The sequence below is a fragment of the Neopsephotus bourkii genome, unplaced genomic scaffold (genome assembly GCF_033783945.1).
Source record: "Neopsephotus bourkii isolate Nb327-2 ecotype Australia unplaced genomic scaffold, CSIRO-AGI_Nbou_v1 NB_1787, whole genome shotgun sequence".
Taxonomy (NCBI): Eukaryota; Metazoa; Chordata; class Aves; order Psittaciformes; family Psittacidae; genus Neopsephotus; species Neopsephotus bourkii.
The window spans coordinates 80,288-106,140 of record NW_026902261.1 but is presented as its reverse complement, the minus strand read 5'-3'; positions in this window follow the sequence as shown (position 1 = coordinate 106,140).

Genomic DNA, 25,853 nt, shown 5'->3' with positions numbered 1-25,853 from the left:
AACCTTCTGAGTGTGTGAAAAGCCTTAAATTCATGTATCTAAGAGCAGCTGATCTGGTTTCCGGGGATGCTGTGGCCACCCTCCTTGCACTTCAAAGGCAATTCTCCAGCTCCACAAAAAGGTGCCTATCTCTGCAGTGGAGCACAGCAGACACCAAATGCAGGGAGAAAAACTACTGCACTGAGTGGGAGCTGCAGGGAGAGCGAAGCCCACATCCATCTCCTGATGCCGCCAGCCAAAGAGGTTTCATACTATTATCTTAATCCTTGTGACTTGCTAGCTCCTGAAAACTGGATGTACATCGAATCCACACAGTGCTGATTTACAGACATATTGCCAGGGCTCAATAATGCAAAGCGCAGCAGCACCGCATGAAAAATGTTATCTGCAAAACCCCTTTTAGCTCAGTGGAGATGCTGGAAAGTGGCAGCTTTCCCTTTTTGCAGACTTCCACGGGAAACATTTCATTTGCATATGATATTAATTGCAGAAGAAACAAGCACGCTCCTTGCCATCTAATCCGCATGGTCTTGCCTGTGATGTTTTCCTGCGAGGGGAAGGGACCTGGGATGAATAGTGTGAATGCAGCACGTTCCCCTCCCTCAGCAATCTGCAAAGGAGGTGGCCTGCTCAAATAGTTGCTTTCTGAAATGATATGATGCTAATTGCATCCAGTGCCCTGCTTTTTTGACTCACTTTAGATGGCAGCATCAGAGAAATGGGTGCCTTTTCCTCAGCATGACCTAGAGTCACACAGATACTTTTCAGAGCAGTTCCCAACTATATGCCCAAAATTAATGTGGGGAAATCATAAAACCAGGCAAGATTATGGAGTAGACACGCGGCCTGTTGACCTGGATGGATCTGAAAACAAACCAGCTATGCCCTTGCTGTGCACAGAATTGGCATTAATGAGTTATATTATTTATGAGTGCAGAATTCAGCTCTGGGGACCCCCAACACAAGAGGGACGTGGAACTGTTGCAGCGAGTGCAGAGGAGGCCATGGAGATGCTGCGAGGGCTGGAGCAGCTCTGCTCTGGAGCCAGGCTGAGAGAGCTGGGCTGGGGCAGCCTGGAGAAGAGAAGGCTCCTGAAGGGGAGACCTTAGAGCAGCTCCAGTGCCTAAAGGGGCTGCAGGAAACCTGGAGAGGGGCTTGGGACAAGGGCCTGTAGGGACAGGCCAAGGGGAATGGCTTGAACCTGCCAGAGGGGAGACTGAGCTGAGCTCTTAGGCAGAAGCTCTTCCCTGTGAGGGTGCTGAGGCGCTGGCACAGGGTGCCCAGAGAAGCTGTGGGTGCCCCATCCCTGGCAGTGTTCAAGGCCAGGTTGGACACAGGGGCTTGGAGCAAGCTGCTCCAGTGGAAGGGGTCCCTGCCCGTGGCAGGGGTTGGAGCTGGAGGAGCTTTAAGGTTCCTTCCAACATAAACCAGGCTGGGATTCTGTGACTTGTGACCACTCAAAGTTATTGCAAGGCCCTTCATGGAACAAAAACTACCAGATGAATGCCTCCCAGGTTTATTTCACCAACTACAGCAGCCACTTTGCTCCCCGGGCTCATTTTTTTCTACAGCCTGGACATGCCCTGTGTTGTCCCCTCAAGTCACCTTTCTCTGTAAGGTTTTTCATCAGTTTACCTTTCATCTCCCCATGGCCATCACTGAGGGACCCAGTCCAGTCTGGGCTCGAATGGATGCTGCTGCAGCAGCAGCGGGGAGCTGTGCCTGGGCTGGAGCTGCCTCTGGGCTCACCAGCATCCTGCGGGCAACTCGATGCCCCTGCACTGTTTTTTCACCAGAGAAAGGTCACTCTCTTCCTTCCTTCACTTCTAAGGGTTTCGATTTCATGTTTTCATTTCCAATGGCTTGGCATTTTGGGGGGGGGGTAAGGGAGGTCTAAAGCATGTTTCAGGAGTAACCTATTCCTCAGCATTCGGTCCCTTGTGTCTCTTTTGCTGCTCCTTTGAAATAAAAGAATATTCAAGCATATGAGAAGGAAAAAAAAAAATAGTTATTAAATATTCCCACTAAATCCCAGATAAATGTATGTAAAAAAAAGAAAAAATCCAGAAGGAATCATTACAGGTGAAAATTAAACTGATTTCTTCTGAGTGTCACCAAGAAAGCATTAAAATCCCTCTCCTCCCTGCCCCCTACACACCTCAAAAATAAAGACCATTTTGATAGTAAAGGTATTGCAGCAGCTCTAAGGAACTCTGAGATCAAACATCATTTGGGAAATTTCAAAGGGCTGTTTCAACAGTATCACTTTCTACCATTCCCTACTCTGCATCCCTTCGTTTTACATCTTAGTTCCTGATGAAGTTTCGGCTGCTCCTGAAGTCAGTCCTTGTGTTCTTGGCTATCAAAGAGCATTGCAGCATCAACGTCAGAGTGAGACTGAAAAAAAAACCTCTATAAAAAAAAAAAAGCATCCCTTTTCCTTTGGAGATCAGAAAGTCAAATAAAAAGGATGCTGATTTGTGGAATAAAGGGTGGGATTCCCTGCTGAGACGATAGGAATCTTCTGACTTAACTGAGTTAAGATTTGAATACATTTGGCCCAGACAAGGGGAGAAAAAAAATCCATTAGTTTTGAGAAAAGGCTCACACAGTTTCAAAAGGAAATATGTTAATATAAAAATGTGGAAAAAAAGGAAAATAAGCCCAGATTTGTGTGTGTGTTTCAGAGGCAGGAGTTTAATACTATCAGCCAGAAGCAAAGAGAGAAATTAAATTACATGACTAGCACGAAGTCTTGTCTCCTACTGCCATGACATGGATGAGCAAACAAGACTCGTCCAGCAGAGCCGGGTGCCGTGGCCATGGGAAAGCTGCCGCAGAATGTCATGGTCATGGCTGGGGAATCACTGGGCCCTCCATGGAGTGAAATGAAAACAGGTCCTTGCTCTGGCTTGGGCTTTGCTCCCGAGCAGCCCAGGGTGGTGTCAGGGTCCTGCTGCAGAGCTGCCCCACACCAAGGGGTCATGAGCCTCCCCCCACCCTGCCTCAGTTTCCCTTTCTCTGCTGTTCTCTGTGACTGATCCCAGCAGGAAGCTGAGCTCTCTGTCTGCATACGAGCAGCTCTGCTCTGGAGCCAGGCTGAGAGATCTGGGCTGGGGCAGCCTGGAGAAGAGAAGGCTCCTGAAGGGGAGACCTTAGAGCAGCTCCAGTGCCTAAAGGGGCTGCAGGAAACCTGGAGAGGGGCTTGGGACAAGGGCCCAGAGCAGCATTAGCACCTGCCCGAGGGGAGACTGAGCTGAGCTCTTAGGCAGAAGCTCTTCCCTGTGAGGGTGCTGAGGCGCTGGCACAGGGTGCCCAGGGAAGCTGTGGCTGCCTCATCCCTGGCAGTGCTCAAGGCCAGGTTGGACACAGGGGCTTGGAGCAAGCTGCTCCAGTGGAAGGGGTCCCTGCCCGTGGCAGGGGTTGGAGCTGGAGGAGCTTTAAGGTCCCTTCAACCCAAACCAGGCTGGGATTATGTGATTCCTCTTAGCACATCAGCCGATTCACACCAGCCTAATGCCAACTGCCCGTCTTTCAGGATCCCCATGGTGGGCAAGCAAGGAACCCACACAACATTGACTCAGTGTTCCATGAAGCCAGATTTGCTGCTGGTCCAGATGTTTGTCCCTCTGGCATATCCCCGGTGAGGGCAATGCACTTGCTGTGTCCCAGGGGAGCTGGCAGGACTGCTCTCCATCACAGTGCACTGCTGCTATTGCTGCCCAGGCAGCTGGGAAGGAGACTCCCACAGCCCCCAGCATCTCCTGCACCCCAAAAGAGTCAATTTTCCACTCCTCAGCTACCTGGGAGAGTGGATGATAACGGCTGGTTGGGGCTTCCTCCCACTTGAAATGTCCCCTGCTCATCACCAGCCTGGGAGAGATGTGGCACATGTGCCGTGTCCCTTATTCCCTGCAGAGAGCTTTCCTGCTCCTCCAGGCCTGAGCAATGCTAAGGCATGTGTGAGGACTCGCACAGAAATAACCACAATAGCAGGGGGTTGCTCTGTGTGATGAGGCCCCAGGAACAGCCGACAGCTGAGGAGAGGTTCAGTCCAGCCATGGAGTGGCTGCAGGCTGTAATGTGGGGTTGTCAGTAGAGCCGCTCAGTATTAAATCCTTTTGATGGTTCTCCTGCTGAGAGAAGAGATGATATCTCATCATTAATGGAGTTGAATTAATATAAATTAGCTGAACAGCTCCTCGCCGCTTCCGTTCAGGCAGAGAAAAGGGGTTTATTGGGGAGGCAAAAGCAACGATCCCTTTCACCTCACATTCACTCCGCCATCCATAAAGATGCTGCTGACCTCGCAGCCTCATCTCTCCTCCTCCCCTCCCCTGGCAGGACCGAGGCGGTGTAAAACCCCGTGCTGATGTGGCACCCGGGAGCGCTGGGACCGGCCACAGCACAGACCCCAGTGGCCTTTACACAAGTGACAGGAGACCTGTCTAAATCAGCCCTGGGGAGACCTGACAGCGCCAGGAGGGCTGGAGCCCCATGGGCCCTGCGGCAGCGGCATTGCCAGCTCTAGGACTGTGGCTCATGTGCAGATGAGGCTGGGGAGCAGGGGACGCCTCTGGCTGGCTCTGAGGCTCTTTCATCTGCTTCTCTGCCACGTATTCTTCTCCTTCCATCAAAACAGTGGGTTTCATCCTCCAACCCCGTCACACACAGACAGGAGCAGCACTGAGTAATCTCTGCAGCCCTGTCCATCTACACACAGGTTTCCAGCTCACATGGCCAGCAATGAGCACCAGAGAAACTGCTGATTGCAAGGGAACTGCAAATCCTGATAAACAAAGACTATAAAGATATCAGCAGCACTTTGAGGGCAAAATGTTATTTCTTTACTAAGCAGGTGATAATTATTTAAGAGCAAATCTAAACCTTAAAGCATGTTTTGGCAAGTGCTGGGAGGTGAAGTGTCTATCTGTGTGTTGGGGTAGAATGGTTCCATATGTCAAAGCATATACTGGATCCATTTTTTAAAGCTATAAAAGGCAGACAAGACACACCGTGTGTATTATATTATACATTTTTAAAAGCTACATTAAAAGAACATCATTAAGGTTGCAGAGCCAAGCGTTCAGACGGTAGCTATGTCATGCCCAAGGCTGCCTGCCCAGGTTCATTTGAATCCCTCATGTCTATCACTGTGTCTTGACACAGACTAACAGTATGTGTTCAGGTATTTTCTCCTCCTCACGCTGGACATGGGATGGATGGCTTGTGCCATCTTACAGAGCATTTTCCAGCCTGTTATTATATTATTGCTGTAGACACGAGCTTGTTCAATGCCAGCTTGTCATCAACAGCTACAACCCCGGCTGCTGTGCATGGCTTGTGCTATCTCTACTCCTCCACAGACAATTCTCCACTGTAGAGCACGTAGTTGTTGGGCAAACACCACCAATTGCCCTGCATGCAAAGGCACTGGGAGAGGACCCCCACCACCCTCACATGCACTCTGCATTGTCTGCAGAAGCAGGGATGCAGATTCCTGGTGGTACCACAACCTGGTGTAAAAATGCCTGCGTGGTCTGAGGAGGGAGTGAGCTGTTGTTGTCTGGCTCAAAGAAGGAAAGAGAGAGAATTCAGATGAACTAATTTCTTGTTCTAAGACCTTTTCGCCCCTTTGCAGCTGCTTCTGATACAAAGGCAGAACCTTATCTCCCTGTTGCACGGATCCAGCCTACAAACAACTGCCTTGTTGTAATGTGCAGAATGTGTGGCATCTGAGGGCAGCCTACACAGACTGAGATGTGAGCGGGAGGCACATTCCCTTCCAGTGTCTGACCAGCCATTTTTCATCCCTCCTCTGTCTTCTTCCTGGAGCCTGCAGCTGGTTTGTTTTCAGCATCCTCCCCCTGCACCCCACTGACCTGCATCCCCATGGTCCGTGTAGGCAGCAACAGTGGCGAGTGCCTCATCTTTCTCTCCCAAACCTCCCCTTATCCCATGCTGTGCATGCAAACAGCCTCTTCCACCTCTGGTCACAGCAAGCATAAGCAGGACAGACATCTATTCCCCCATCACGGGCCCCACAGTTCAGGCAGTGTTAGGGAAGGCAGAACACAACAAGGTTATAATCCATCCCAAAAGCAGATGCTAATCAGAGATGCTGACATTTCAGCTTAGACTCTGGAGCCCTATACTAGCAGCTCAAATGTCCAAGCCTCTAGTACTGTAAGGTGCCTCTTAGGCCCCTGTCATAATATCATCATCTTTACAACTTTTAATACACTTATATTCAAGTTTCCCTTTGAGGCAGGAAACCTCTGGTGTAAACCAGAGGGGAACGGAACTGTCTGCCCCAGATGTTCAAAGCAGGGACTCTGAGCCTACAAGTATGCTTTTCACCTGAAGAGAATACAAACAGCTGGTTCTCCTCTTCAGTTTTTTCCAACTGCATTTTTGTCTACTCCTACCATGTCCTACAAAAACCACAGAGAACCGTAATTCTCTGAGAAAATGCAGCACTGTTGTGTAAAGAAGGAGGAAAAAGGAGACCAGACAGATACAGGAATATTGCCAAAGTCTTGCAGTCATGTGCAAGGCCTTTGGAGAAATTCTGGAAGAAAGAATAAATTAATAGTAGAGGTAAGTGAGAAGTTCAGAGAAGTTCAGCGTGGTTTTATGCTGCAGTAAGAGGGAGAAGGAAGGGATTAAAATGCAAAACATCATGGTCATGGACTGCAGGACTACTACTAGTGACTGTTTCATGCTTAACACAGCAGTTGTCCATGGGTTAGCGACCTAGGCTCTCCACTGGCTATGGAGTGTAACTCACAGATTGACACAGAGGAATCGCCATTAGCAATCAGCACTAATGAATGCCATTTTACCAAGCATTTCAAACCTCATCAGTCATTGCTCTTCAAGAAGAGCAACTGTAGCTGGGACACTAGAAGAGAAGTTTACTGGGATGCTGAGGGCCATCAAGAACTTTTCCAGGCAAACAAGAAGAGTCTGGTTTGATTAACCAGACAAAAAAGAGACAGAGAAGTGATAGGATCATCCCAGAGCCTGTCTGGCAATTGAGGAAAAGAATTAGTGAAGTCAAAGGAGAAACCTGGCAAAGATCAGCTGCAGAGGAACTGGACTTTAATACATTTAGGTGTGAAATGTAGAGCTGGCTTGCAGCCATTGGAGCAGGAATGATTTGAGGACCTTTCAAACATAAATAGTGGAAGAGAGAAAACAAGCTGCTTGCACTTAGTTTGAAGCCAAAGCTCTTATAATAGTGTTGCTCAGGCAGAGCATCAGCCTCGATGGGCCCACCAGAGCTGCAGGGCACAGCACTGGGAGAGAATCCTGTGATCTGCCAGGAATGCCATGGGATTCAAGGTCTGCACCCCGCTGAAGTGGGAAGCATTCAGCAGGAGGCATCTGAGTGGATCCTCCTGAGGATCCTGTTGTTCCTGGCACAAGAGGTCTTCAGGGAATTAAGCTGGAGGTGCTCTCCACCACGTCTGCACGCACGCTTTCCAAGCTCCCACAGTTCGCAAGCAGATGATGCTAAGGCAGGAGGTGGGAGAAGAGAAGATCCTGAGTTCGTGTATTCCAGGTAGTCTGATGGGATTGCTGTTTTCCTGGCCGGAATCAGGCAGCCACCACAAATACCTCTCATGTCACGCAGAATTCTTTCTAAATGTCCCCGATCTGGACAGTGGGGGGAGAGAGGGAGAAGAAGACAATCACAGCTCCGACCCACTCCTCCACATTGCAGAAGCAGGAATTTGGTCTCCAACTGGAATGTGGCTGTTCAGTAGGGCCACAGAGCAAAGAGACTGCATCTGTAATGTTTCTGTCAAAGCAAATGAGGTCATTAACAGACGAGTTCAGTGATGGAATTGTCTCTTGTAGTATTTATTATATGGTCCTTTTCCTGACACCTCCCACTGAGAGAATATTAAATATTTAATGCACACTAAGGCTCTGCTCATTTTTCATCCCCACTTCAGCATTTCAAGTTGGTTCCAATCTGCTGCTAGCTATAAAGTCGACTGGACAATGGACCATAATGAATTAACTCTTTGGAAGCCACCGTAGCATTTACAGGACTGCCAAAAGACTGGGTGCTTTATCATTCCTGCCTCACACGTGCTCCAGAATTCAATCCTCAATTCATTAAAAGAAAGTAGGGGGAGGAGAGCGAGGGTGGAGAATTTGGGAAATAGGATTTGGGAACCATATATAAATAAGTAACGAGGGGAGATGGCAATGCTAGCCTGGCAAGGTGATGGTGGATTATTTACTCATCATTTCTGGAGCTGCTACCTTAAAAACTGAACATTACAAAACAGTCTTCAAAATCCTGAGCTTCACATCCAGGCTGAACCACTGATCCTGGGGCAAAGTGAAAGCAAGACCTTTGAGAAACAGCTCACAGGCCTGGTCATTACAAATCTAAACCAGATCACCAAGAAAAGCAGATCTGGATGTCTCCCATGCTATGGCACTTCCTGCCCATCTGGTCAAGCAAAGACAAAGTTGGTCCTGCCTGGTAGCTCTGTTCTCCCAGGGTGTCTGTACTGTTCAGATGCTGAGCTGGATGTCTAAACTTCCATCTGTGCCTTTGAAAATCCCTGTCAACTTGTTTAGTTAGATGGTGCTTCAAGAGGAGAAGGCCTGTGTACAAAGGGCATGCTGCTCTGTGAAGCTTTCACTACATAGTTCTGGTGGTTACAATACCTTGAACTCCTTCTCACCATCCCTTTGCCCAAAAAAGGAGACTCTATGTACAAAACTGTACGGATGCGATGTCTGTGTGAAGCTGGAGATATGGTTAGTGTGTGGAAGAGACCATCAAGGTGGCATCTGTCAGGATCCCATCCATCAGCTGCCCCATCTCCATTCCATGCCAGAGGAAGGCATTTACGAGTAGTATTTTCCTGGGGCAACACTCTTTGTATTTACTTTGCTCTTTTTCCATCTTCCTATTGCATCAGCAGAGCTGCAGAAAATACCATGCATTTGGCCCCAGGACCACACCGGGCAGGGAAAGGCAGAAAAAGTCAGGCTGTTTTCACCCACAAGGCAGGAATTTCAGGGAAATCCAACAATCATGCATTTGAAAAAGATCCACTGGCAAATTACTCCTGCTTTTAGACTCACACGCACCCATTTGCTTATCTGGTTAACACTATCTGTCACTTCTACTGAGATACCAGGAAATCCGATTCCCACTCATGGTGCAAAAGCAACCTGTAAGCGCTTGACCTGTTTAATGTTATGTAATTTGATTGGGTGGCTATTCCCACATTTCCTTGTCACCAGCCCTAGTAATCTGAGAGGCAGAAGTAGAAGAGACAGCCAGCAAAAATACAAACACAAGCGGGAATTAGTTGAGGCCTTGGGATGCCAAAAGTACTCAAAGCTCCGTCCTCACCGAGAATGGGGCCAAAGCAGAGCTCTGCTTGCTGCAGTAATCCTACAGTGTCCCTCCCAGCCCATATGCAAGGCTCAGACCCTGGGCTCAGGCTGGAGCTCTTTGCTGGTAAGCTTTTAGTAGTCTGATTTTTAATTCTTTTCTTTTTCCTATTGTTCTTATATAGTCTTATATATGTAGGGTTATACTGATACAGTTGTATATATATATACATATATATGTATATATATAACCCTACATATATGTATAACCCTACATAGCCCTTACACTAGGGATTAACCTCATCGGAAAGGTTGCATTGCATATTGGTACCAGACTGTTAACAAACTACAAATTTTAGAGGTGCCTTATGCCTGTTTTCTGACTGTTGTACCTCAAAACTAGGACTGCTTAAATTTGTAAAACAAACCTGGGCAGGAGCAGGTATGTCAGTAAAACCACTCCTAGGCTGCACTTGCTCTGCATCCAAGACGGCAGATGTGCATGAGAGCTTGCACAAGTGCAAAGTACTTCTGCAAAGACATTGCTCTTTCCTATGTATTTTCCCCATCTATTGAACAGGAACAGTGATGAGGGGAAAGTGCAACTTGGCCCTTGAAGTCACAAATGACAGGTTCCTTGAAGAGCAAAGTGAATTTGGAAAGTTTATTTCTAAACTTTCTTGTAAATGCTATCTACTGTCAGCCCCCCCAATCCTCAGATCCCCCATGTGGCTTTATGCTCAATAAATCACAGCTATTCTTTTAATTCCTGCACCAGGAATCCCAGTGTAACGCCACACATTCTCCCACGAGCCCCTATGGCACACAAGCTTTTCTCTTCTTACCGACACAGGGTCTGGGTCAGTGTTTAACAACGTGTCCTGCTGCCCCCGGACAAGCAGAGGACACAGTCAGTTGCTTGATCTGTGCAGGGTGATCCCAGAAGCAGAAGCCCCATTTGTTTTTGCTTCCTTCCAATGCATCTATCCCCGCAGCTCGATTCCAGCCCAGTGCAGGGTGCTGGTGAATACACCCGCAGCAGCTGCAGCACTTGCTGTTCTCAAATATTCATCTTTTCAAGGAATGCCATTTTCTCCCCAATCCCTAAGCAGAAAGCTTTGCTTTCTCCTGTGCTCAAGTTGCTGCCTTAGGTATTCAGTTTTTTACTTAAATATCTCCTTTTCAATCCAGTGACTGTACACAAAGAGACAACTACACAGAACCTCCCAAATCAGTGTTTGCTATGGCTTCCATTCAGCTTATTTATTTGTCTAGATTTGGCCATTTCTTTCCCCATTTTTAATAAAGCACAGTAGATTTGAATGTATCCAACTGAAAATGGCTCCTAAAAAGAGCCTTCTGCTCCTGGAGCAGCTGATGGGCTTCCAGTGCCTTTCAATCACTGCTGGGAGTGAAAAATATCTATTCTTCTTTTCTCCATTTCACCCCAAAATAAGCTGCTATTGATAAGAGATCAAACACAGGCAGCTGGGGAGCAAAGGAAATATCCTCCAGTGTTAAGATAAAACCATTCCTTTGCCACTGGGCACTGACAGCCAAAACCAGGGCCAAAATTCAGCGCAGAGGCCAGAACTGGTCCTCAGTTGGGTTATAGGAAGATGTGAGCCTTTTCCCAGTGCAATGGAGCAAAGCTTCACTTGTCTAGGACATGGGCTCGTCCTACAGAAACTGCCAGCAAGGTGAGTACCCTGAAGAGTTTAAGGTGTAAGTAAGTGTTTAATTCTGTTTTCAAAAAGGACTTAGCAAAACGAGGCCTCCAACCAGGGACCTAATAATGACCCTGAAACATGTTATTTCAGTAAGTGCTGTATAAGTGAGGCAGTATTCCATATGGCACACCTCCAGAGACACTTCTGCCCAGAGCACTCTGTTGCATACAAACATTTCAATTGACACCCTTCTTCTAACCCTCACATTCCAGTTTTGGAGGTCTTGATCAGTCTTCAATCCCATTTTAGAACCCTGATATCCAAATGTCCCTTCCAGGTGTTACAGATGCCCTGTGCTTTGCAACACCAGATCCTTTCTCTGTTCTCTGACAGTAATCGGCTGTTTCAGGGACAGAACTTCCCGATCCATTTTGAAGCAATCTTTGTTGTCTCTGGAAGCATTGCTTGTGCCCCAAGGAAGTCCAACTTAAAGGATTCCTGGAAACAGTAGGAAATGTTCTGACTTTGGTCCCAAAGCTTGACATGCTTGCAGTGTCTCTATGCTAGTACTTTATTTTCCTGAAGTCAAAGGTAATGTTCACTGTTCCACTGTACAAGAGTATTTCAGAAAATAACATCAGACCCTCAACTGTTGTACCTGTCCCCATTTTGGGCTCAAGATCTGATCTGGAATAGTTTAAGACTCAGGGGATATTTAACAAAGCAGGTGACAGTAGGAACAGCCAAATAACACCAAGATCAGAGTGGCATCTGGGTTTGAAATAAAGTGCATTTCCCAGGACCAGACACATGAATGGTGTGGGACTATATCAGGTGTGTCATTACAGTGATATTTCTCTTTATGTGATAGAGCGCTCAGGGACGGGGATGAAAGGACTAATGTCTAGATGTAGGGGTATCCTATGCTACAAAACCCAATATGCTGAGACCAATCTGTGCTTATTGTAATTAAGCTTGGATATAGACATGGTGACTCCATGTATCACTGTTATAAGGAAAAGCCTCTCATGGACTGAGACTTATGTCAGTTCAGCATACACAGACAGGACAGTGACCAGCCATCTAATGGTGATAATGTTAGACTGTGAGAGCAAAGAGAAACTGGACACCCAAATCCCACTGGTAATCAAAGGATGCTGGAGAGCTTCATGTGTGGCTCCTGCCCCCAAATCAGTCCTGCCAAGGAGGGGCAGAGAAGCAACCAGTTCCCATTCACAGCAGCAGCAGCAGCAGATCTTTCCACCTCTCTCTCCGTAGCTCCTGTTTTGCCTTTACTTTCCCCCTGGCTCTTGAGCACTGATGCAAGAACTTCAAGCAACATCAACCCTGATGTAACTCTGATTTACTGCCAGCTGGAGGCTATTCTTTGCCTGCCCTCATACTGAATGGCAGATGCTATGAAGGTCCTGCTCTTGCCCCAACAAATCTCAGGTTAAAACAAAGGTAGTAGAGACCTTCAGACACAAAGAGCAAGCCACAGGGGAGGAAGAATATGGAAAGCTCCCCTTGAATATAAACAGTGGGGGTACCAGGCACATTTACCATGGCCTGGATTACAGTAAATAACATCAGGATGGTAACACTAATGCTGGCTGCTAATGTTGGGAGACAGATTTCTTGGGTATCCAGTTAGGTCCTGGAGTCCTGTAGCAGGTCCACAACAGCATGACCATGGCTGGTATAACCAGGCAGATCTGCCAGAGGTCCAGGAGCTGCAGCAGCAGAACTATTCTGGGTTCTCCACTCAGCAGCAATTCCTTGAGGATGAAGAAAGAGTCTGGAGACTTTGTCCCCTGAAATGTTTTATTTCTGATTCCTGAAAACCCAACATCAGCCTCTTCTGGGCCAGGCAAAGTATTTCAGTTCAGTTTGGGGCATTTTAGTTACAGTGAAAGGATGTTTGGAAATGCCAAATCAATTTGAGCTGAAAAGTCTAAATGTTCATTTCATAAAGAATGAAAAGAAACTGAATGGTTGAAATTATTATTTTTGGTCCAAAGATTTTGCCCAAACTGGAAATTTGTCCATCAAAAGTTCCTGAAACTTGCATAAATTCTGGCCCAAGTACAAAAGGTTGCACTTAATGGTGATGAGGAACATCCTTAAGTAAAGAGAAGGTTCCAACTTAAAATATCTGGCTCATCTGCTAACAGGCTTGCTCCTTGAAAACTAGTGTCACAGGGAACCTTATGCATGATCATCTCAGTTCAGAGCTCATATGGCCATATTCCAGTGTGTTTTGGCAGGATCAGTGCTGGAGTAATATGGATTTGTTACCAAATGCTGTTCCTGCTTTTTTTCTATGTAAGCCCTCAAAACACTGTGCAGGACTGCCATGTTCCTGGGTGTCTGCAACAGAGACATTTATCAGACAGGGGCTGCGCTGTTGCTGTTTTCAGCCCTCATTGAGGAATCTCACTATTATCTCCACTGCAGCAGTTGCAGTTGGAAGTTGGCTGCTCTTTCTATTTAATTTGGACAGCACCAGGACAGCTGGTGTTATGCTGGCTGAGGATCTGCTCCTTCATCTGCTCTCTGGTTTCTCAGCATCTTCAAGCACAGCATGGAAAGGTGGCAAAGTACAGGACTTATCACATGCGATAGAGCATTATAAAGCGATTTGTGGCTGCTGGGGAGTCCTTCCACGGGCTTGAGGGCTGTGGCTCAAACCTTTGATCAGCTGTATTGTTTCTCAGCAAAGGAGGCCTGGTGCATAGGTGGGGAACAGGCAGCTCCTGTGCTCTCAGCCCCACGGGTCCACTTTGACCTCTCCTGAGTCAGGCCCCAGTTGCCATGGCTGTAAAAGCGTGATAAGACTATTTACAGCAAGGTGCCTGAACACGGAAAGTGTCAAGGATCATCCTGATTAATGATGAGGTGATGTCAGAGGGGAAGGAGTTGCACACAATAAACCTGACTCTTTTCATGTGGGTTCACTTGAAACTTGCAACTGACCCTTCTTGTGATTCTATGTGAATGACAGAGCACGATGAACTGCTGGGTTTATAGAGCAGGTGCTCAGCCATTCTCTTGGTGAAATGGAGACACAGTATTAGGACGTGACACATAGGAGGCAGGCTGCCCAGCGGGATTTGCACTCCTGGCTCTCTTTGGTTCCCCCTAGAGTCAGATGGAAAGAGAGCATCTTCCAGTGACGAGATGGAGCTTGGGGAAAGCAGGCAGCCAGCCTGGCCCAGCAGGTGGAGGGTGGGTTGGGGATGCGAGTAGAGTCAAACAGCACTTACAGGAATCCACTGTGATCGAGATGCAAAGCAGTTGGGTCATTGCTGCGGAGAGCTCAGGCTGGTGCTGGCCACAATGCAGCTCAATCGGGTGCTTTCACCATAAGGTTTGCAGAGCCGCTCGCTCCAGCCCTGGTGAGATGTGATGCTTGTGTTGACCTTGGCTTGGTTTCCTCACTGCTTGTTCTGTTTTTTGCACCCGTGCCAAGGGAGGGAGAACACCATTGTAGTGGTGCAGCAGCACTTTGCATCCTCTCCAGTGGGGATGCACCAAGTGTTTTGCAATTTCACACCCCCAAACCCAAAACTGGACTGGATATTAGAGGAGAAGCAGGGCTCCTGTTACTGACATGTAAAACTGTGTGTTACAGCACCACAAAATAAGACCCTCATCCTTACGAGAATTGTGATATCAGATTCATGTAAGAAGAAGAAGTGCTACTTTCTGACCTTAGCTTTCCTGGTGTAATATCAATGACGTATCATTAATCTCAGTGCATTCACACCACCATCAGGCAGAGCAGAGAGGGGGCCAAACCGCCCTTTTTCTGCCATCCACTCCAGGCATCCCAATAACCTGTCATCCTCCTTGGGGTTCCACGTTCTAACAAAGAAGGCAGTGGCCAGGGAGAGCAGGGTAACTCAGTACTGACCAGGGCTTCTCCAGACTGGAAAATACCCTGTCCAAAGCTCAGTAGGAAGAGCCCAGACGTTGCTGCTCTCAGCAGTGGAAAAGAGGGGGAGATTCTGGTGATTCCATGATTCTCTGACTATGGACAGCCAGCAAATCATCCTTACTGTATTTATGAACATAGTACATTATTTGCAATGTTCTCTTGTTTGCATATTTTATGGTTCACTTTTATCTGCATTGTTTCTCATCATGGGATATGGCATTGGGGGTGGGTTTCTGTTCGGCTGCCATTTCTACAGCCAGGATATCGGGGGACTCTGTAGCAATGAGTTTTCAGAAAAGACCAGGATGCGTTTCTGTGCACGAAGCGGATCCAAGGGACGTGCCCCCCAATAGCGTGAAGTAGTGGAAGAGGAGCTGATGGTCATCTAACTGCTGGAGAGATCACAAGCCCACCTCCCCTGATGGTAAGGGCCTCAATTCTCCTCTGTGCTGACACAGCCCTTCATGCAGGACTGGGCTCTTGATCCCTCCAGCAATGCACAGTAAAGGTGCCGTTTTTCACCACACATTAAATGTGTCAATGATGTTAACCCACTCAATTGCAGTCTGCATTAATTACATTCTGCTAAAGGAGAGGCCTCTGAAAGCAGACCTGGGGTCCTCTCTGTGTCCTACCTTGAACCAGTGAGTACTGGTGGGCCTCTGCTGCAGTGCAGGGCAGGAATGAGAAGTGAGCTTCTGCAGTGTTTGCAGATCCTGTGGTAGAATATTATGTTCAGGTGGAACCTCCTCAGCTCAGCCCTTCCCTCAGTGTTCACAGGGTGTTTAGAGCTGTAGAATTGTACCAAAGAGCACTGGGGTTCTTGTGCTTTGTGCCAGCAAAGGGTGAGGAGATTAAATATAAGGAAGATGAGGGTGGTAAAACCCTGGCACAGGTTGCCCAGAGGGGTGGTGGATGCCCCATCCCTGCAGCCATTCCAGGCCAGGCTGGATGTAGTTCTGGATAACCTGATCTAGATGAAGGTGTCCCTGCTCATTGCAGGGGGTTGGAAAAGATGCCCTTTAAAGGTCCCTTCAAACCCAAACTATTCTGTGCTTCTATGACAGTTGTGCATCTGCATCCCAATGTGCCAGGGGGCATGGGAAGCTCTGATAGGAGTAAGTGTTGCCCTCAGAAGACTTTGTTTCCTCTGGATTTTGCTGCCTGGGATCTCCAGCTAAGAACTTCCTCAAGCCTAAAGCATTTCTAAGAGCTCTTACAAGTGCCTCAGGTGCGAGAGCTCAGGTGAGCAGAGCTTTTCCCTGCTGCAGCATTGCTTTCTCTCCCCGGTAGAACAGCTTGTCTTTACAAAACCCATCAGTGGGGATGGGAGAGCACCACTTCATCAAAGCTTGATGGAAACAAGCTGATGGTAAGGGAGGAACAGCCCCACCTGGAGCATGAGCCCATAGGGGTAAGGCTTACAGGAGGAAGCATCATCTTTTATAAGGCCAACTGATATTATTGGAGACAACTTTCAGGAGCACAACTGCCTCTGTTGTGTGTGGAGCAGCAAACGTGAGGCTTTGAGTTATGAGATCAAACCTTATCTTTCCGGCAGGATCGGGCCCCGGAGCACCCTGCTGTTCTCCAACCTGGCCCCATGATGTTGTTTCCTCATTTGCCTCCGGGGATCCCTGTAACCAAGGGAACCATTTTGTTTTGCAGATTGAGAGAGGGATCAAATAGTTGAACCCTGAGTAAGCACGCAAACACAACTGGTTGTCTTTGATGATTTGTGAGCCTGGACCAGAGCCACAAGACCTGGGGATTGCAGTCCAAGTTCCTAGAGCTCCGACGTCTGACAGCAGAGCAGCAGATCAAAGTCAGGATGAGTGAAGCTTGTTATCAGCCGGAGAGGCGGCCAGCGGCCTTTCCAGGTGGAATCTTCCTAAAATACCTCCTGCCCGTTTCAAATCTGGCAATCTTGGCTGAACCTGAGCCACCTACTGCATAAAAAATCCATGCTCAGTCCATAGAAACGCGTCCAGCACAATTAGATCAATTTCCTCTAAGTAGCAATAAATGTGTTTCCCTTTAAAAGGCCAACACAAGCACATTATCACAGCCTATAATCCCTATTCTCTCTATTAGCTCAAAGTACATCCTAAAGGGCAAGGGTCACAGCTAAAGACTAATCAGTCTCATTAGCCTGTCTAATTTATCTTAACTAGGGGGACACAAACACACTAAAACTGATAGGGAGACTTTTTGATCAGGATATAGGAGTCATTCATCAGGGCCCTGCAGCTTCCAGAGACAGGAGGGAGAGAAACAACCCAGGGTCAAAGCTGTTCTCCAAGGATGCTCTACACCAAGGTGCACCCAAGCAGGCAGGATGGGGAAGAAACCCTCCTGGAGGCTCCTGTCATCCCACCAGGCAACACCCCAGCAGGCTGGAGGGGAGATGGGAACAGCATCTCCTTGTTCTCACCCAGGAGCTCAGCATCAACCTTGCTCAGGCTCCACTTTGGCACTGCAGGCGCTTGATGGACCAGGGGAGGGTTTGAGCCCGGCTGGTTAAAGTTTAACCCTTCCCCAGAGGGCCCTGTCAGCCACCACAGCGACCTGGGGACATGAGCTGCCCCTCCTTCTCCTCATGCATCACCCTCCTGTCAGCTCCCGACTCTCAGCACCTTCCCAGCAGCATCATGTGCTTCTCTTATGGCCTGGCAAGGGACAAGCAGTCCTGTCCCTGCTCTCCTGCCAGGCAGATGGAGATGGGAAATGCAAGGTAAGGGACATGGTGCTCAAATACAGCTGGAAGCATCATGAAAAAGGAAAAATGAATCAAAAAATGAATTCCCATGGAAGCAGTTTTGTCTGTGGTTATCCAGATACGGGTTTTAGATGCTACCAGCCAACAGAATCCTTCTTCTGAACTTTGCTCTTCACCATTAGCAGGCAGTGCAAATTCCCTCACAAACGTTTTCCATAATTATTGTCCAGGTGCCAGGATTTGGTATCCCCAGGCAACAAAGCAAACCCTGAGGCTGATTTCCAGCCCCAAGGCTCCAACCCATGTTTTCATCCTGAGTGCTCCTGGATGGGAGGGATTTCAGAATCTGTGCTGCCAGCACACCTTTGTCAGACATTGAAAGACAAGAAGGTTTTCTGCTAAGAAAAGAAGGAAACATAGATTATTTAAAGAGTTTCAATACAAGGAGGCCGGCCAAGCTCTAAATCAAAGTCACTTCTTGAGACTCTCCTGGGAGAAAGGAAAAGGTTATCCCTCAGATCCCTATTTCCATCTTAGAAATATGTGGCTCCAGAACAGTTGAATTTCCAGTGACAGTTGGCCATACAAAGTAAAACCTTTCTCCTCATGCACACCCATCGTGTGTGTCCTCAACCTGTTCTCCACTGTGAGGTCAGTGCTGTGCAGAAGGAGCTGGGCTGTTACAACCTGACCAAAGTCCAATGTGCAAACCTTCCATGGCCCAGCCGGGGCTGCTGCCAAGGACAGTGGTCACAGCAGAAACGTTCTTCAGACACTCATCTTCCTCCCTCTCCATCAACCACCTCCCATGCACAGGTTACAAGCACCAAGGCTGAAGTGGAGGCTGCCAAAGCACTCGTGGCTTGGGATTTCACCTGGGGCAGGGGGAGGTTCAAGGGGTATAGCATCATATAAACAGGTTCAGCTTTGAAGGTGCAGCAGCTCTGATAAAAGGGTTTATAAAGTGTCACAGCAGTTTGTGTTACCCTGCCCCATTTTTGTCATCCACTTTCTCACCTCCGAGATACTTGAATGGGAAATATGTGGAAGGAAATTAGCTACACCATGCCTCTCACTGCCAGAGGCACTTGTGCATTCAGCCATGGTGTCCACTCAAGCTAATCTGGGCAGAAGAGAGAGGAAGAGGTGGTGAAGATCCTCAGTAGAGCTCAAATTCTGAGGCTACCTCTAGTTTGCTATTCCTTTAGTCCTGCTGGTGAACTGTGGCAGGTAGGACCAAACTGCCTTACACCTCAGCCTCTGTGGGTAGCCATGCCCCTTGCAAGCACAGGTACAAGAGTTCCCCATTGAAATAACCAGCTGAACAACCTTTGCTGGATTCATTTTTGTAGGAACTGTGGCTGTCATTATTCCTGTGCACAGAATTTAAGTAGATACTTTTAGTACAGGAAATCTTGAGACTGCCAATCCGTCAGGATTTTGACATGTTTTAAATCATAGCTGCATTAAAGCTCCTAACATTGACTTTTTCAAGTGGATTTAAACAACCCATAGCATTTGGCATGTGTCCTCTCCACTGCAGGAAAGCCAGCTCACTGATCCCAGGTACTCATGTAGCTATGTGCAACTTTGACAGTGGTAAGGAACCTTCCTGTCCATCCCAGTTCACCAAAGCAATCAAGCACATTCTTAGCTTTAATCACAGACTTACACCTGCTTACAGCTAAGCACTAATGGAAAGTGAGATTTGAATGGCCACTTAAATCTGTATTTCAAATGCGTACGGACATCATGCCTGCTTTTTCTTTTTTCTTCTACTGAAGTGACACTTTTTATTTTATTGTGTGACATTACCCACAAGTGTTTGACAAAAAAAAGTTTGTTCAGTTCAAGCTATTTGGGCAGGATACCACCCACCCAACATAACTTGTCCAGGCTGGGCACCTTGACTTCAGTTTGTAGCCTGAGTAATCACAAGAGGAGATAGGCACCTCTGAAGGATTCATCCTTTCTGTCGGGGGCAAGCTTTTTAGGGCAGATGAATCAGTTTGTGGAGATCCCTACTTTTTTCCCAGGACAGCCAAGGAAGTCTAGACTGTAAGCCTGCATTAGTCAACTTCCCAACAGCAAAAACATTGCAGCCTAGACATTTTTCAGGCTATAAGGTTAGGTGAGCTGAATCCAGGTCTCACTCTCAGAACCACACAAGCTTTTTTGGGCAGTGAGTTATTGGTGAGTTATTTCCTGAGAACAAGGGTGTGAAATGCCCACTCTTATTCCCAAGCTGTGCTCACAGCCATCTCCCACATCATTAGAGAAGACACAGGTATGGAGTTAGAAGAGAAGATGACAGTCATGTCCTTGTTTTCCCCACATGCAGAACTTTCAGGGCCAGATTCCCAGCTGAAGATTCTTCCCCCCAACTCTCAGGCACATTTATTCCATTCCAGCATTAATCAGAAGATGGGATGGAAGATGATGCTTCATCCTGGCAATAATGATGATGGTGAGAAGTGGAGGAGATGAAGGGGAGGAAGAGAAATCCATTTGTTAAGATGATGGAGTTAATCAGATGATGATCATGGTGTTAATAATGATTAAAACAATGTCTGAGACTGTCCACATTTTAAAGGTGTATTATTCCAAGGAAAGGGGACCAGCACTCAGCACCTCTTCCTACCTATTATCCTCTAGCCTTCTGTTTTCACACAACCTTGAAATACAATCAAGTCAATGTATGCAAAGGATTCTCTTCTCTGGTGGATTGAGTGATGTAAATTTATTATTTCTTTTTTTGTCTATCCTCCTTTACCCAGAACCTATGTCTAAGTCCCATCCTGTACCATTCCCCATTTAGATGAATGAGAGGAGGCTCTGTATCCACCCAGTACATTTTGTGTCTCTGGTGGTCAGAGTTAAGTCATAGAATCACAGAATGGTTTGAGTTGGAAGGGAGCTTCAAAGCTCATCAAGTCCAGCCCCCTGCAGTGAGCAGGGACATCTTCAACTAGATCAGAGTGCCCAGAACCACATCCAGCCTGGCCTGGAATGTCTGCAGGGATGGGGCATCCACCACCTCTCTGGACAACCTGTGCCAGGGTTTTACCACCCTCACTGTACAGAAATTCTTTCTTATGTCTAGTCTATCTATCCAGATATCTTCCACCCCATCATTTGATTATCCTTATATCAGATCTACCCTATATCTGGTCTATCTAGTCTAGTCTATATATCTACTGAGTATAGGAAAACAAAAAAGAGATTCCTCTTTCATTTTAGATCTGACTCAGTAGTTGGGAATGCACAAAACTCTCAACTCCTGCTCTGAATGAAGATATTTTCCAGCACTTAATTCTCACAGCAGCAATTGATGGCTTTATTCTGCCTCCTCCTCCTCCTCCTCAAGCACCCATGCTGTTCTTCCTACAGCGGTGCTGCAGCTTTTCCTTTGCTGGAGATCACACAGGCTAGTTATTTTGTGTTGCAGATACCCTCTCTGCATCATTTCCAGGGGTGAGATACAGAACAGAAGATCCCCTTTCAGAAATCTTCTGCTTCTTTCTCACATGCTGCCTTCCACTGTCACAAAAACATTGCACACCGCATCCTTCCATTCCAGATCTTATATCCAGCAAGCTTTTGCTGACTACATAACCTTCACTAACCTGAAATTCCTGAGTAGTCCCAGGAGCTCAATGCATCTTGGAATAAAATTTTTGTAATGTCATTTAAGGGTATTCCTAATCCAGAATTATTGAGGAGGCCTGGGTCCTGGGAATTGAGTTTGACACTTGACAAATACTTGGCTTTGTGTAAATGGACAGGCCACTGAAATAACTGCCTTTGGATGTCACATGAAGAGAAATTAATTCTTTATTAACTTCCGCAATGATAATCTAATAAACTCATTTGGTCTACTAGTTTCAGCACTTAAAGTGCTCAGTCGATTGGATGCAAATAGATTTTTTTCTTCCCCTCTGGAACAGTGTCTCTGTGGTGTGCAAAGGGACATCGGTGTGAAAAGCCAGGCCTGGCATGTTAGAATATGGTGTACACATTCAGATCCTGCTACTGCTCCATGTGAGAGACAGGCACAGCAGAAAGACAAATAGCAGGGGCTAGGAATGAAAGGGGGGGTTTATTTAAAATTTGTATCTTAAACAAATTTTCTTTGACTTGAGTTCAGATCCCTTTGCTTCTTAATCAAGTACATTAAAATAAGATGCAAGGAACCAATATATTAACTGTTTCCTTTATTATTATAGCACAAGACATTAGCCCCAGCCGTATTAGGCCTCTCTGCCAGATGCTGTACAAATACGATGAAAGCTGCAGGGTCTGCACTAAAATTGTAGTGGGAAATGCTAAAAATAAAAATGGAACTCTGTGGACCCAACAAATCTCTAGTTCTAGAAAACCAAGTGTGTCCAGCAAGACAACAAAGCTGCAATATGTGACCCAAGTGTCACATCGAGGCAGCCATTGCCACTTAGATGCTTGGATTTTAGATGTGTAGCCATAAGCTGCTGCAGACTCACCAGGAAACATGTACAAAATAAAAAGACAAAAGGCTCTGCAACACAGGGCAAAACATGACCTCAAGGAAGCTGTGGCTGCCCCATCCCTGGCAGTGTTCAAGGCCAGGTTGGACACAGGGGCTTGGAGCAAGCTGCTCTAGTGGAAGGGGTCCCTGCCTGTGGCACAGGTTGGAACTGGGTGAGTTTTAAGATCCCCTCCAAACCAAACCATTCTGTGATGGACCTTCTCATCAAGAGAAGAGGGACTCTGCCTGATCAATCCAATGCACTTTCTGTGTTGTATTTCTACATCCCTCATTCTGTTGACATAGACTTCAGCGTTCAAGGCTTCATCCATCAATAAACTCCTGCTTACCGGTGCAAACTAGAACCCCAATAAACCTGGCTTTGATCAGAATATCTACACAACACCATGGTTGCTTGTCTTACATCCACACAGCATGTCCCCACTGGCAGTATAGCACAAGGGGAGCCAGCTGAAGAAGCTAAGGCAAGGCATGCTTCTTGCCATTAGGCGTTTGTTACCCTGCCTGTCAGTGCAGCACAGAAGGAATATTTCATTTGCAGAAGCCAAATATTTATTAGTATTTGCTAACTGAGTTGCTCCATAACAACATGAAAAATAGTGAAGTCTGAGACTGTCAGATCCATGTAAATATATAATTTGCTCAGGAATGTATAAATATATGTATGCATATTTACTTCTGATTAGTAGCAATTATCCTATGAAAGAGATGCTGAAAATAGAGCATGGGGTTTTTAGACGGCTTTAAGTGTCAGTATTCTCTGCTGCTCTCTTTTCAGAGGCAATGTGGGGTGGAGGACTTCTTCTCCAGCCACTGTGGGCTCCTCTCCAGCTTCACTAAGGAGTTCCCAGGGAGGTCAGGGTCCCTCACCGAATGGGCTGATCTCTGGGTTCTTCCTTAAGGAAAAACAGATCAGGGTGATCCAGAGCACCCAGATGAGCTTCCAGCTCTGAATCAGCCTCAGCAATGTTAACATCAGCTTTGCTTCCTGAATACCTCTGAGACCTAAGCATTATGGAATATGGTTCTCGCTGGCAGCCTGGTGCCCTGGAGGACCTGAGCCTTGCTGCTTGCACAGCTTCATAAACAGGATTTTGGCTTCTCTGTGGCATAAAAAAAAAGCCAGGCTGGATGGGTCTTGGAGCCACCTGGTCCAGTGGAAGATGTCCCTGCCTTGGTAGGGATTGGAACTGGATGATATTAAGCTTCTTTCCAAACCAAAACATTCTGTGATTCTATGATTTCAAAGAAGCAATTCCATGCAGTGCAGTGCTTTTCAGAGCTCCCAGAGACGTGCTTTCCAGCTCAAGAGGCATCAGTGTGTTCTACCACCTCCCTTACTGCTGGACAGTGTCAAACCAACATTACTGCAACCACAAAGAGGAATGCAAATCAGAACGATGTCAAAATCGAGCAACATTCTCTTGCAACTGAAAAATACACTTCTTCCTCCAGGCTTCATTATTGAGCCTTGTTTGTGAAGGAATTTTAAGCAAGTGTTGGTAATAACAGGACACAATGGCAAATGATGGTCCTGTACAGTTTTCATAAAGTATTAGTTCACATCTACTTGCACCTCCTGCTTCATTTCACCTTTCTCCCATTGACACCTCCAGGAGGTTTCAGGACTACTTCCCTGCATCTACACTGGGGTGTAATTTGAGTGTAATTTGATATGTAATTAGGGTAGAATAGAAGACTGAGTATTTAACTACCCATACATCTCTCTCTAATTTAAATAATTCCTAATGTATCTAACTAGTTTGCCTTATACTGCACTGATGTGTATTGGACTGGGGATAATGAAATAAGGAATGTGAGAGGGAAAAATGTTATTTCAGAGTCAGAAGATCACCAATTAAGGACATGAAAATCCTAGTGGGAATATCTGTACGCTTAGTGCCCCTTCTGCTTGGGATACAATGTGGCCGTCGTCTCTGGTGTGAGGGCTCTCAGAACTTGTGTTCATGTGAAGCTGTCTCAATGTGATCAAGCATCCCACAGCTTTTGAACAGGATTTAAATGTATGGAAAGAATGAAATAAGATGAATTTCACCCTCATCGAGCTTCAGCCATGTCTTAGGCATTACATTAAAGAGGGGAAGAAACTGTCTTCTGCAGCTGTATCGCCCTCTTTCTGTCTGCTTTGTGTAGAGAGAAGAAGGGTTATTGGCTTAAAAAAGAAACTTAAATTTGAGACGGTTAAAGTGAGGTGAGTTCAGCTCTTTGGTGTTTGACTCCACATCCCTGATGACTCATGTACCAAATCACAGTCAGGGAATTGTTCAGCTAACCAATGGGAATCGGCTGGGTCTTCTGGTGAAACAGCACTGCTGGATTTCACCCTGCAACGTGGGAAATACTTCAGCACATTCCTCTCTTGAACAATATAAATTGTCCTGCTCATGCTTAACCAGGGGCAGGTGCTGATGGATGCACAGTCAGATGTGGCTACTCGTCTGAGATTTCAAAATGTCATTCTATCTTCAGTGAGGGAGGGGGGTAGAATGGAAGATCCTGCAGGTTCTGAAGGGTAAGAGAAGGGCAATTTTGATGAGGATGAAAAGTTTCAGTATGATATTGGCTGGCTTCTTTCACACGATGTAAAATACACTCACTTAGGATGGTGTAGTTTTAGTACATTGAATACTGAAAACGCAGTATGATGTAGCCTAATGCCAGCTGGTTACTGGAAAAAAATGTGGCTATGGAAGTTGTTAACCGTTCCAATGAAAATGGCAGTGAAATCCACTCTCTGCAGTGGAATGCTTTCATTTCGATGGATCATTACTCTCAGTGGAAAATTATTTTTTTTCAGGAAATTTTCAATCCCCACAAGAGGATAGCCAACGGCAGCCTGTGCATGGGGCCGCTGGGCTCCAGCTGCCAGGGGCTGCTCCAGAACCAGCACTTTTCCCCATGACAAACCCTGGGGCAAAGGAATCTCTCAGCCAAACACCCTTGGGATGTGTTTTTTTTTTATGGTTTCCCTCAGCATAATCCTTCCTGCTCCTTCCTAAGAATTTCCAGGCATGCCAACAAGACCTCTTGCATATCGGAGCGCGCTGCCTCCTGCATCTCAGGGCTCTACCACTGCCTACCCACCATGCCATCAGTGATGCACACCCTAAAATGCTGGGTCACCCCACTGTCCAGCTCAGGAGCATTGCACCACAGCCTTCCTTCCTCCTAGGGCAGCTAAAGGGGATGATGAAATCCTCAGCACTAACTTGCAGCATCTCCTGGGGGGCAGCTCCCAGCATTGCTCCCATCACATCACCGTATTCCCAACGTGGTGCTGGCATCCAGAACCCCCCAGCTCGCTGGCTCACACGCTCCCTCCCCCTTCCCTGTCAAGGTTTCTTTCTGTACAAAACAGATGGGCACAAGCCGTTTGGGAACCACCTCCTTCCCCCCAGAGCCTGCGGAAAGACGCATCCCCGGAGCGGGGAGCAGTCCCCTCCCGGCTGCGGCACAGCACCCTTTTCAGAGGGGCAGGTAAAAGTTTAACCAGGCTGTCTTTCAGCAGTGGGGGCTGAGCCGCCTTGCATAGCCATGATAAATTGCTCCTGTCAAAACTACATGAATGCTCATATTGAAAAGCTCTTCTTTCTTTCTCTTTAACTT